The following is a 15,202-nucleotide window of genomic DNA, read 5'->3' as shown; positions in this document are numbered from 1 at the left end:
TTTTCTTTAATTGTACGTGATTGGGTGCTGTATATGTAAAGATCTCCACCGCTCCGACAGAGCATAAATGATAATCATCATTTGAACAATAATTGTGTTTAATCGTGTAAATATATGCTAATTAACACAAAAAATAACATAAAATAATTTGTCTTTCGATTCGCCTTTGGTGCATGCGCATCTAATTACTTCATTCTATATAAGGATATAGTGCATGAATTTTTTTCGGATGCAATTAATTAGTTTTCATATTTTTTAACGTTAAGTAAAATATAAGCTTTAAACTTTCAATGGTGGTAAAGGTGGTTAAAGAAATAACTTTTGAAACGAAGAAAATTACCAAATCGTCAGCTAATGTTTTTGATAGTGAAAAAATACCATTTTCAGCGGTGGAGCATCTTTAAGTCGAGGCCCATGGTAGGACATGAGTGTCCACTTGTCACAAGTTATCTAATTCTTATTAAATGACTAATGTATCATATACATATATTGTAGTTGATCCGATGGTATAGATTTAAAATCCAGTCGAAAAAGATTGTGTCCGTTATGATTTATAATCCTCATTTTTTCCACAGTCTGTTCTAAAGGTTGTCAATCTTTGCCGATAAATCGACATTGTTCTCCAGTTTTAAAGACATAATAAAGATGTCAACACAAATACGTTATTTCCTAACTTCCCAGAACGATCCGTACATGCCACGCTATTTCCTATCCAGTAACGATCCGTAAATTACGCTATTCCAGATCCAAAACTGATCCTGTACATGCCACGCTATTTCTATTTCCTAAACGATGCGTTCATGCCAGCTAACGATCCGTACTTGCCACGCTAATTTCTAATTTTCCGTACAAGAACGATTCGTACATGCCACGACTAATTTCTAATTTCCCAGAACGACTCCGTGACATCCCACGCTAGATTTCCTAATTTCCCAGAAACTATTCCGCTATACATAGCCACGCCAATTTCTCCGAGGATCGATCCTGTAACATAGCATACGCTATATTGTCTAATTTCTCAGAACGATCCATACATGTGCTGGATTTTTAATTTCCCAGAACGATCCGTAGCTTGCCCACTCGCTAATTTCCTATAGAACTACGATTCGCAAACATGCCAACTGACTAATTTTTAATTTCCCAGGAACTTTCACGATACAGCTATGCAACGCCAATTTCCCAGCGTACGATCCGTGACAATGTCAACCGCTAATTTCCGAGAAGCGATCGTTCGTACATGCCTACGCTAATTTCTAATTTCCCAGAAGGATCCATACATGCCAAAACTGATTTTCTAATTTCCCAGAAACGATCCGTACATGCCACGATAATTTCCCAGAACAATCCGTACGATGCCATACAGTCTAATTTCCCAGAAACGATACGTGTTATGTAGTTGGATCAATCCGATAAGTCCTGATTATAGTAAGGTACCCGTATAGTGGTCACGTGAAATAAATGAAAGCCTCGTTCTGGTGTAATACACACATGGGTGTTTGTAAGTTGTATTTGGCGTCCGCTCCCAACATTTGTTGATTACACAACATTTATGGCGACGAGGATGGGAATGCAGCCAAATACAACGATAAGAGAGAACCCCTACCATGCTCCGGACGGAATGATTGTCATCGTCAGGAAAGAAGGATAGGAAGAGTAGTAAACCGATTTATTTCCGCTTCCACACTGAATCGTCTGCAAAAAAAATGGCGGGCCAAAATTCTCCGTGGGAAGGGCTTGAAACCATTTGACGGGGCAGTATAGAAACTTGGACTCTTCATAGTGGAAAGGGCCTTGAACAGTACTTTAATCGCTAATGAAAATGAAAACCATGAACGAAAGGTCCCTGCATTACTCATTCAGTTGTAATAGGTGGGCGCACATACGGGATCTTGAGAGATCTCACAGCCCCAGCTAAGCCTGCGACGAAATCGTATGATAACTGGTCGAGACCCTGTCCAGACTATTTGTCTCCCAAACCGCTGTTGATTGCTGAGAGGTTCAGGTTTTATAAGCGTGATCAAAAGGAAGGTGAGGGTGTAACGAGACTACATCAGCTACAGCTGAGAAAATTTTCGGAACATTTGTGAATTCGGAAACGGTACTGGACGACGCGCTAACAGTGACCGATTTGTCTGGTGGACTCTTCTAACGAGATGATTCAAACCGGAAATTACTATCGGGTAGAAAACTCGAACATTTGAGAAAGCGTGTTGTATATCGCAGGTAAGCTATGGATACGGCTTCTAAGATGCAGTTAAACTGCAAGGCTAAACATGTACATAAATCCAGTACACAGTACTAAAGTAAATAAAAACCAAAACTGTCAAGTCTAACCCCAAACCATGCTATCTGAATGTCTACGCACAGGACCATGACCAGCAAGAACTGTTTTTACAAGTCCAGAAAAATGCAGGAAATGTGGAAAGATAGGTCATATTCAAAAGGCATGTCGACAGAGATGTAAACAAAGCGACAGGAAATAAAGTGGCAAGCAGTAAACCAATGGAATATATCATTCAAAAAAGGTTTCACTCATTTGACACGAATGAAGGAATCTCATTTGGACATTGTAGAGTTATACTCTATTGTCTTTAATAAATCCGAGCCATTCTGATTACTCCACAGGTTCTAATGAAAGGTCACTAAGTAATGGAATTAGACCACACGATCATAAGTTTCTGTTGATGTCGCGCCCAGGATTTTTCTAAACATTTTGGAAAAGAGAAACTTTACCCTACTACAGTTACATTGAAAAACCTATTCGGGGTGGAGCCCTATAATCTCCATGTGGGAAGCCTGGAAGTTACAGTTGAGTCCACCAATGGTCAGAAGAGTAATCTCACTTTATACGTAAATAGAGAAAGGAGGCCCTCCACTTATTTCGGACGTAGTTTGCTTACGATCTATCCGTTTAACCTGGGCGAAATACATGCTGTAATCAGTTTCGAAAGTCAAATCTCCATATCCCGACGATGGAGGTAAGAAAATATCTCGGAGAAGTACGCAGATGGTCTTTGACGAAGTCGCGTTAGAAAACACTTAAGGACATCAAAACTAGTTTACACACCTAAGGAGTGATGTACACCTAAGTTACTGAAGGCTAGACCCCTTGCAATACTCCTTACGGCCTGCTGTAGATAAGAGACTTGACCGTTTGGTGGACATAGGATTTTTGGGAAAACCTGTTGAGCACATTGAAATGGGCTACTTCCAATTTGTAGCCGTAACCGAAACGCGGACGGAACAATCCCGAGCGGGAGTTGACCTTCAAAACGACCATTACGCCTGTTTTAGCAGATTCGAACAAGTAACCCACCTCCCAAAGTGGATGATATTTTTTTGTCGATCTTATCTGGAGGAAAACATTTTCACTAATGCTCGATTTACGCCCATGCATATCTACAGATGAAAAGTCGAGGAGGACCATAGGAAGTATCTTAACCGATAATAATACACACCCGTGGTTTATTCAGATACAAACGAACTAGTCTTCGTTTTGCCTCGGCTCCGGCAATATGCAACGTGCCATAGGAACCGAAACTACCAAGGGAACCAACGGAACAACAGTGTATAATTGGGATGATATGATTATCACTGGTCCGTTCAACAGAGGAACCTCTGCTAAACTTAGATGCAGTACTGTCACGATTACCGAGAAATCAGGTCTAAAGGCTAACTTTAGACAAGCTGTATAACATTATTCCAGGACAAAGTACAAGTTGTGTGACATATCGATATGATCAGGAAGAGTCTACAACAAAACCCTGGACAAAATTGAACGCAAGCTTTAAACGCAGTACGGCCAGAAAACGAAACACCCCTAGCGTGCTTCCTCGGGTTAGTGACTTATTATGGGAAGTTCATGGAAAAACTATCGATGGTGTAAAGGCCACTACATCAACTACTGAGAAGAACGTACCCTGGAAATGACTTACGATATGCCCACAACCATTCAATCCATGGTGAAAAAACATGAAGGTATCTGGAACAAAAGTGTTGGCCAAACCTATGACCCAAAACCTACCAGTAGCGTTATCATGTGACGCATCGTCCGTTTGGATTTGGCGCAAGTATTTTCCCACAAGTTTCCAGACAGAACGAGACGGCCAATCGCAAATGGCTTCATTCACGTACCCTCACCAACGCTGAGAAAAACTATGTCAAACAATTGAACAAAGGGGCACTAGGTATCATTTGGGGAATCAAGGAGATTTAATGTGTATTTGTATGGAAGGCGACTTCACTCTGGTGACAGATCGACCAACCTCTGGATCTCTATATTTTAGCCCTCAGAAGGGAATATCCCCCCAACAACAAGTCTCATCACGTCTGTACAGCGCTACGCAATATTCTTTTCCGGGTATGATGTATACAATCAAAATACCGAAACACACAAACACTACATAGGTGACGCGGACGACTTTCGCAGCTATGCCGCAAGAAATCCAGAGTATCCCGACTACAAAATGACAGTGAAAAGATAAGTCATGGATGAAGCTCATATATTCCAAGTATCACAATGGAACTCTTACCTGTGACCTCCAGTCAGGCTGAGGAAATGAAACCTCCAAAGACAAATTACTGGCTTGAAGTTTACACGCAGCTATGCGAGGCTGGAACAAGCCTGAAGATTAAAACTTTTACTCTACCATTCTACGAGAAGAAGAGATGAGATAAATGTACATCAAGGTTGTTTGTTATGGGGAATACGATGATAATCCCCTCAAGAAACTCCAGAGCGAAATATTGGAAGAAATTCACACCAGGACATCTCGTGTGTGGTGAAAATGAAGTCTTTGGCAATAAGCTACATTTGGTGGCCCGGGAGTGGACTCTGAAATAGAAAACCTAGCAAAGAAAAAGTGTTCATGATGTCCAAGTATTAACAGAAATAACCCCTAGAGATAGCTTCCTGTTCATCCTTGGGAATTTCCTTTTGAGAACCTGGCAGCAGCGAATAACACAATGATTTCGTCGGGTCCTTTCCTCGGAGCCATGTTCCATAATCAATCGTAATTGCTTATTCTAAGTGGCCAGAAGTATACCGATGCAGTCAACTACCGCCACGCGTACAATCGACAGACTACGTGAAGTAGTTCGCGAGAACTGGCATTCCAGAACAGATTGTCAGTGATAACGACCCCAGTTCACTTCGACAGGAATTTGCTGACTTCATCGCAGCCAATGGCATTACGCGCATATCACATCAGCACCTTTTCATCCTCGCACAAACGGTCTAGCGAGAGGTTGTGTGCAGACATTCAAGCAAGCTTATGAATCATCAAGGACTGATGATGGTAACACTACTCAGAAGAAACTCTCAAAATATTCTTCTCGCGTACAGAAACACAGAACACTCTACAACGCAGGAGTCGCCGGCAACACATTGTTGAAGGGACGTAATACTACGTACACGCTAGATTTTGTTGAAACCTGATCTAGCGAGACAGTCAGAACATCTCAAGAATAAGATGTGTTCTAGAAACAGGTCAACTCCCAAGGTCATTTGATAATGGCGACCCAGTAGTTAGTTCGAGATTACCGTGGAGGTGATAAATGGACATGTGGTACGGTACAGTCGCGTACAGGGCCCTGTGTCATACAAGGTCAAAGTCAACGATCGTCTGTGGCGTCGTCATACAGATCAATTGGCGAAAACTGGTAGTCCAGCATTACCACCACCTACGGATCTGCTGGTAGGAGAGGGAGAAGGAAGTCTCGGTAGAAGACACTGTAAAGGCCTGACGTAACGAATGAAAGGAACGGAACTCCAACACGTGAGCAAAGTACAACGTTTAACGCCAAAACGGTTGATTCTAGGAACAGTTGTGGAACACCTAAATCGACACAGCCTACTAGTGATGCCAGTCGCGTTATCCGTGCAGAACTCGTCGTGCTCCTAAACGATTAGATTTGTGATGATTATCAGTGTTTTGAGGCATAATTAATCCTCGGATAATCCATGGAAACCCTAAGGGTTTCATTTCATTGAGTTAATAGTGTTCAGGTTAAAATGTGAACATTTAAAACCATTCAGGTTTTATTGTTATGCAGATAGCGGTAATATGCGACACGAAGACGTGTCTTATCAAAGGAGGGAGCAAACTGTCACGCGGTTTATGGACAGTATCCTATTTGGACATCTGTGGTATTATTTATTTGTTTTAATCAACTCGAACATACCTAACATTCTTAGTTTAAAAGTAAAATACAAAGCTTCACTTTGCATATAATAACCATTTCTTTATTGTGATATATTGCTTTAACGTATTTACCTATGTTCCTTTAGCTAATCCTTCTTAACACTTCTCAATTGCGTCAGTTAATTAGCGACTATTGTATATCACGTTTAGACTAAGTGCTCATAATGAGGAAAAACGGTATAAAGCTAGTATATCAATAATCCGAAATAAAAGGCCAAAATAAATAAATTCAAAGTAAAATCAAAATCATTTCTATGGAATATATATTCAGCCACTATAGGGCCTTCTTCAGTCCGAAATAACACTAAGAAGTCCGAAAGACTAAGTGCTGTTTACATGTTTGTTCCTTTATATTTTGTATATTATCATTTTGTATTACCTGAATATTCACTTTAGGCCTAGGTTTGGACGTGTTGGAAGTGTAGAGTTGGATATTTCTCCGCTCCACACCGACTGTAATAAATCAGTATTTCCTTTTTCACAGACTACATTAGAGCTATTTCCCCAATACACTAGTTGTAGCGCTGTGAAAAATCAACTGTCAAATTATCTTTTTTACGGTGTATAATGCAAGTGTCTGTGCATGCGCGTGCTTAAGACGAAACAAAGAACATGCACTACTAACAGCCATGTATAGGTGTGCATGTTCGTTTTTGCCATTTTCATGTTTAATTCCCACTTTGCATAGATCTCTTGTTTTCTTAAGTCACCAATACCTGTAAGTTACTGACTCAATGTCGTGTAATATATAATACATGTATATGCATATCGTTCGCTATAATACATGCACCTGAAGGACGAAATTACATAACATTTATCGTATATAAATTTACCCGGATAAACAATACAATGTACTTGACACAGTCACAACAATATTATAACCACCTAACCATGTAGAATACATTCGCATTAACGTCACTTTTACAACAGAATCTAACATACCATACCAGAAACCAGAAACATCTTGTAAAACTCCAGCTATGCTAATATTGCGCACAAGAAACGCTAATCTACATGGAAACTTTTACGGAAATAATAGGAAACGCAAAGAATAATTCCCACTATCCCATTACAAAGCATGAAAAAAAAAACAATTGAGATAACAATAAGATAAATAATATGTAGCTTGCGTATCGAGCCGATATTGACGTAGTCCGCTAAACCTGCTTATATTATTAGGCTTTTTAAATATGCTCCACCGCTGACAAATGGTATTTTTTCACTTTAAAAAAACCAGGAGCAGACGATTTAGCATTTTTCTCTAGTTACAAAAGTTACTTACTTTACACCATTACCACCATTTAAAAGTTTGAGCTTCTAATTTAACTTCAAGTTAAAAATATGAAAAATAATTAATTGCATCCCGAAAAAATTCCGTGACACTATATCCTATATGGAATGAAGTACTGACTGCGCATGCACCAAAGGCGAAACAAATTATTTCATATTATTTTTTGTGTTAATTAGGCATATATATATACACGATTAAACATCAATTATTGTTCAAATGATTAATATCATTTATGCTCTGTCGGCGGTGGAGCATCTTTAAAAAAAATTGCCTAATTTACAGACTATACATTAGGCAAATTTAAAAAAAAAGCCTAATAATATAGGCAGGTTTAGCGGACTAATATTGACGTTTCCTTGGATTTTATGTGGCCAACCCTTCACCATCCCACGGTATACAGCGTGAAAAGTGACTGTATCTGTCTAACGTACTATGTACCAAATGACGTCACTCATTAGCAGATCGAGTGACCAGTACAATGTCTGGAGTGTCCGGACGAGGTCAGTAAGAGGTCAAACTGTCGTCTATAGATGTCGTCATTAATTACATGTTCACGGAACAATATATCACGCCTCTTACACAAGGCAATTCAATAAACAGCACGTCAAAAAGCCGGAAATGCCACCAATTGCTTTACATTTTTGACTGTATGACGAAACACAATGCGAAAGAGGGACTAACACTTCGGTCTTTTAGTATTCACGAAATGAATTTAGCAAACAACAAGATAAATAGCTTGTGAGGGGGATTTTGCGGTGTCATACATAGATTCTACATACATACATCTTCATCAATCATTTAAGGTGCGATATCACGATTCCATTACATATCTCCTCGCAGAGTGAGTTCGATAATCAAGACAATACCTGTAGACATTCTCAGCATTACGTAATTATATATAATAATCATATCCACCTGTTCGTAAGGAATGGCGAAAGCGGCACCTCTACGCCAGTGACAATGTAATTATTAATTATTCACGAAACGATACATGTTGAATTAACCAACATCACGTCATCTGTGTCAGCCAAATATAGATTGTTTAATTAAAAGAGATTCGGGGTAAATATCTATATTTATTGGCCGGGTAAATATCTACTTTCTGGCCAGGTTATTACGAATATATAGTGGCCATTTCAAACAGGATTTAGACATATCGCCACATATACAAACTTGTGAGTAGTCTAGATGAAACCAAAAATAGAAATAGTTCTACACCCTTTCTTTGAATTTTCCAGGTTTGTTTGTTTGTTTGATTGATTATTTTAAACGTCCTATTAACAGCAAGGGTCTTGTAAGGACTGCCTCCCAGTGTAATGAAGTACAAGATGCGTGTTTTGGGAGACTGCGGTATGTTCGTGTTGTGTTTTCTTGTATAGTGGAACTCTTGCCCTTTTTATAGTGCTATATCACTGAAGCATTTCCAGGTGTTATATATGACATCCCTGAGTATTTACATGAACAATAGGCCTGATGGCAGTTTCTGTTTGTCACATTCCAGAATGTGTATGGTACATATAGTTTGGTCTTTGATAGCAAAAAATTAATATTAACCAAGCCGTCATTTTTGGTTCATCTTCATACACGAGTTATTTATGCAATAAAAAGGCTAGTACACGTAATTTCGTATAAACTTTTTGAATTATATGCATATTTACACAAAACTGGTACATGTATTTATTAAAGTGTCTTTTTTTGTTTATAATGGATTACATACAGCCTATAGACTTAGGTTTAGATGCTACTAGATGGTAGCCGAAAATTTTCCAATCTAACGAATGTATGAATCGGCCTACTTCATACATAATTTGTCTAAGCAAAGTACCGTAAGGTCCACGGAATTTAATTCGAATTTTCTAAAGAGAGTTATCATTGACTCTTTGGAGTTCCTGTGCAGTATTTACGTCGGTATTGATAACTATCCATATCCCTGTATTGGCATCTGTACATATCCCCCGGAGTTATAGATAATGCACTAAACATAACAGGTGCATCGGTAATATCATTTCCTTCACACGCACGGGAACCTGTACCGATATCAATCATCACCCATCAGCGACAATTGACAGACGACAATAATGTTAATAGGATTGAATATATCTGTCACCTCTAGATCAACACAGAACACCTTCAAATCAGAATCGAACAAATGTTGTTTGTGTTGAATGCGCGTAGTTACAGGAATACCCCGATATATCTGTCTGTATTATTGGGCCTTTTTTTGCTTAATACATAGTTTATATGTTAAGCAAAAAACATTTAATAAAATAAGCACATTATTGGACTATTGCAGGAGTTGCATTATTGTGTTGTGTCTCTTAAATTAGAAACTCTCGTTATATATGCAGTGCTATCTCGCTGAAACAAACTGCAGCACCACATGGCAACACAAACAGCTCAAAGAATTCAATGTCTTTATTCCGAATAATGAAGTAACTTAAAGAACCAAACTTTGTTAGCTACCGGTGCCCAACTCTTTAGAGACTATACCGCTACAAGTGACACTATATATCTGTAATTTATCTACTCCATTTTATGTTCACATACTATAAACCATAAGGGAAAAATAATGATTCAATAGCTAAATCAAATATAGCTTATTCACCACGATAAAAATAATGATTCAATAGCTAAATCAAATATAGCTTATTCACCACGACAACAATTGATTATACTTTGGTATATAATTGATCAAGTAAAACTATTGCATATTCCCCTTTATAAATGACTGAATAACGAAATCAGTTTCTGTTTCTTTGAAGTATGATTCTGTCACTACTGTAACAATAGGATTTATATGTTATTGTAATTTACATTTTTTACGCCAGATTTTATATAGGCGATGTTTTGATTCAAAATGAATTTAACGCCATAAATCATATTTACTGATATCGTAAAAACATCGTTTTTGCCATAATATACAGTAAAGATAACAAGTACTTGAATTTCATTTGAAAATGGAAGACATTGTCATAATGAATGTTATTTATAGTATATAATACGAGTATGATACGTACAGTCTGTGATAGTTACAGATGTCTGTATATACATTTTGAATGATATGTTCCGGGTTTTAAGACATATACATGTAGTCCTATATGTATGTTACACGTCCATGGACATAACTAGGTAATGTATGAAATCAAATGTTCCTGACATTCGTACAATAATATCGGTTCCAATAACAATGTCAATACTTACCATTCTAAAGACTTAATCCTAAAATCCAAGAGAAACAAAACACAGCGAATTTTCCCGTAAATTTCTAATACTATCATTGGTATAGCGTGTCGCACCAACTGTCATGGCTGGTATGGATCAGAATGGTGAAGGGGCCGTCTCAAAATAAAACTTGAGAATGATATGCTACACACCTTCTATACCTCGCTACAGTACTATAAATCCATCGTCACCGTAAATATAATAAAATCAGAATTATGCTTTACTTATATACTACATGTACATTATACTATTGCCCCTCTGTTTCATCCATATTAATATGCATGCATGTAGACGATGAATGTCCATTAATGAGTAATATTACGTTTGAATAAATTGCATGTCTCGTATAGTTTGTACAATATTGTGGAAAATGACATTTGTATAAATTGCGCCCAATCCGCTTGTCAATTATTTGCAATGTCAATAAGGAGAAAGCTGACACGAGGCCATTTTAAAAACACGTTTGTTACAATGTTTTATTATAGTTATCCCCATGACCAATAACGGTGGAATCGGGGCACCAATATGCGGCTAATGCCCGTCATTTCCAACACATATATTGTTTTGCCAGATTATATAAATGTAGACATATAAATGTATATTGGCCGCATCAGTATTATAAGTGTTTGATTTTGATATGACCTACCATTTTCTACTACTTCCGTTGGCCAGTGGCGTCGGTCTGGTGTAGCAGAGTTTTGTCACATGATCAATCAATCGCTGCACGGCCATGGGGGACAAGTGTAGGTCCGTAAGTTAGGCAGTTTCAGAGGTCGTCAGGGTTCACTGAGCATGCTGTCATATCGAGGAAGATGATCACAGGTAAACTGTCGTAAACATCAAGGTGATAAATAAACAGCTTTAGTATGCACAGTATACTAATGTTCCCGATGCATTAATTTTTCAATGAAATTAAAATAAAAAGTAATTGTTTCGTTGATTCAATACAGGGTCTTGTACGGACGGCCTCCCATGTATGCGGTGTGCTCCGTGTATGAAGTGCGGGTGTGTGCTTTAAGAGACTGCGTATAGTGGAGCTCTTGCCCTTTTTATAGTGTTATATCACTAAAGCAGGATCGTTGCGTCTTGTTGTTTGTAAGCAGAACAACAAAATGTTTTCTATGGACTTTGTAACATGTTGTTTTTGGAATTACAGGGGTTTGCGTGTTCCCTTTTGTTTGTTTGAGTTTTATGGCCAATCGACAACTAAGATCATTTAGGGACAAGCTACAAGGCAGACATTATTATCAGGATTAAACAATGATTGCATCTAAAAGATCAGGATAAGAAAAAGGCGAGTAAGAACAAAACACCGAGAACAAAACACCGATTGTAAATGATGATTTTATAAAGAGAGTTGCATGGGATAAGATAGTTTTGATTATATCACGTGAGAAAACTCATGCAAAATATTGATGAAACAATGAAATGTTGAGTTGATACATTGATAAGATGAGAAAACGTTCAAATTTTGTTTAGAATGCCGATCTCCTTGAGATAGTTGACAAGAGATCCCAGAGGGATCTTGGCGCCCACCAAAGAATGATCTAAGTCTGCGAAAGGAAAGAGGGATCTTTTCTCTGCGTTTCAAACTTTTACTACATATTACTACATATGGAATTTGAGAAAGATCCTTTGAGTACTTTCTGAGATATATAACAGCAACAATCTTCAATTATCAAAATCCATGATAGTGGCCTGTCAGTCATGTTGTTGACCGATTAGTCTCAAAATGCAATATGCACATATAATTTGAGACAGAACCTTTCAATACTTTCTGAGAAATAGCGGTAACAAACTTCAATTATCAAAATTCAAGATGGTGGCCTGTCGGCCATCTTGTTGACCGATCATTCCCAAAATGTAATATGCACAACTAGGACCTAGGGGAACCTACATATACAATTTTAAGATTGCTTCAGTACTTTCTGATAAATAGCGGTAACAAACTTTGATTGTCAAAATCTAAGACGGCCGGCCCGAAAATGCAATATACACAAACAAGCATACAAATACAACAAGAATGGTACAGCCTATGGATCAGGGAATCATCCAAACAGTGAAATTGAAATTCACGAAACGACAGGTAAGTGGAAATGTATATATGTTTTTATCCAATTTTGATAAGCTTGTGTTCAAGCATTCAATTTACAATGTTTGGATTATTTCATTTTTATTTAAATATATCCGCATTTGATTAACAATTAATGAGACATGTTCAATTGTATTTTGTAGATGATGCACATGGTTAAAAAGATGGACATCGATCAAACTCTTTGTAGCACAGACTTGTTGAAGAAAGACTCTATTCTGGATGTTATATTCTGCAATTCGTGGAAGGAGTCGATATGGAAACAATTAAGATATGCTTCAGTAAGGCTGTATTCTCCCATAAGTGATCATTGTGTTCATGATTCTGATAGTCGGTTTCACGGTCTGGTGCATTATGGGAGCGTTGGTGTAGTTCCGGTTAACACTACGTCAATGGCGTCTGTAGAAACCAAGGCGAAGGTCAAAGCTCCGAAAACGTTCACTGAGGTTAAGCATCTGTCGCGATCTCTTAGCTGTGTGCAAAAATTTCAATATTACATATGATAGGAATGATCGGCACGCATTACAAATTCTAGTGTACGAAGCGTTTGTTATACCAACCATCGACATTATATCGACATCATCCACAGCGGTCAAACCTAAAGTAGAACATTGTTTCGATAACCAAGAACTGTTAGAGTTTCAGTCAATTACCCCAGCTGTCGTCAATTCTTTCACTGATATGACAACTGATGCGAAATTGCTTCCAGACATTGATATTGGCCAAGTTAAAAATATCTGATATCAACCGAAAACAAAGGACAGCATGAGGACACATGTACAAATTAAGTAGGTCATATCAGCACTTGAATTGAAAACACCTTCATAGTATCAAAGTTTATCACGGATCACCAACATTTTGTGTTGTGAAAGCACAGTGGTTACCATCACAAAGTTCTGGCAATAAACGGGTGAAATGGTTATATGTCATCCCAAGATGATTTTTTATGAAAAAAAGTGATGATGATAAGGCTGTTTTATTATTCATAGTTATTACTGCTATTTTTTTTATTTGAAATCAAAATGTTATTAATTAAGCGGTATTTCTAAAACGATCTTTTAAAAATAACTACAAAGGTTTTATTTATTTTGTGTTTTTCCATGTCAATCCTCTTTTCATATTTGCCGCCAAAAACAAATTAGAACGATTTACGCTTCTCACATTCTAGCGCTGATGGTTGCTTGGTAATGTACATGCAGGGTTAATCAGGATAACAATAAAATGGCTACTGCAGCATGCATCAAACTAGGCCTATTTACGATCTCATCTCTGTTGAAATGGAAATCTAATATAGCTTTGATTAAAATGTACTGTACTAAGTCGGAATAAAATATAAAAATACAATGTAATATAATAAAATAATATAAGGCGTTGCATATCTTCATACCTTTTCGTAGTATCTGAACCACTTTGAGGGTGGCATTCTGGGACGCAATAACTACCCCCTCCCTTATTTCGTTTGAACCCCTTAAATTCCGCCATGTTGATGTTGTCCCTCGAAGTACACCGGAACCACATCACGCATGGAATTATGGGATAACCATGAAAAACACTATTCTGATGATGACGTTATCCCATTAGCAGCCCTTCAGATGGCTAGGAGCTGGTTTGTGTGTGACTTCAAAGACCTTGCGGAAGTTGATGATGCACTGAGAATGACAGACATTCCTATTGATTGTGACAATTCATCACCACAGAGTATTTCTAGAGAATGTACATGTAAACATGTAAGTGAGACCCAGCATATGTACACAGTAATCCGAAAGCATGCATCATGATAAGAAAACTCAAACTTTTGCAACCAATTAAAGTGACATTTTGCTATTAGATCATGCCAGTAAGTATGAAGAAAAACTGTCTATTCTGGCCGTGAATCTAGAACCCTGAAGCAAACCACGATCTCGGAATCCTTATACTTTGAATAGTGTGATATGTACATTGTATTACTGTGATATTGAAACCTTTAAAGTATAACATTATGCATTTTAATATTTACGTTTTCATGGTTTTTATAAAATTGCTGGACAATTTAAGTCTTAAAATATCTTAAATAAATCTTAAATATCAACATAAATGTGCATGCTAACTGTTTTATTATTTAATGAAATAAATATGACCTATCAGTGATCTTTAGTTGTTACTTCAATTAACTCTGTCCTCAACGTGCCTTGCACTATGACCTCTGTATTAAGATACCTTTTGCATGATCCCAAGAGGTGTCTCATTAGACAGATAAGACTGTATTTGGTTTTTTATTTTATCATGCAATGGACAATTAATCAATTGGTATGAGATTCATTTTTTTTCCTTTTGAAAAAATATGATAAATATGTCAGGAACAGATGAAAATAGTTTGTATGAATAGTGTGTAGTTCTTATGTATATTGTACAGGA

The sequence above is a fragment of the Argopecten irradians genome, chromosome 13 (genome assembly GCF_041381155.1).
Source record: "Argopecten irradians isolate NY chromosome 13, Ai_NY, whole genome shotgun sequence".
In the NCBI taxonomy this organism is placed as follows: Eukaryota; Metazoa; Mollusca; class Bivalvia; order Pectinida; family Pectinidae; genus Argopecten; species Argopecten irradians.
This window is presented reverse-complemented; position numbering follows the sequence as displayed.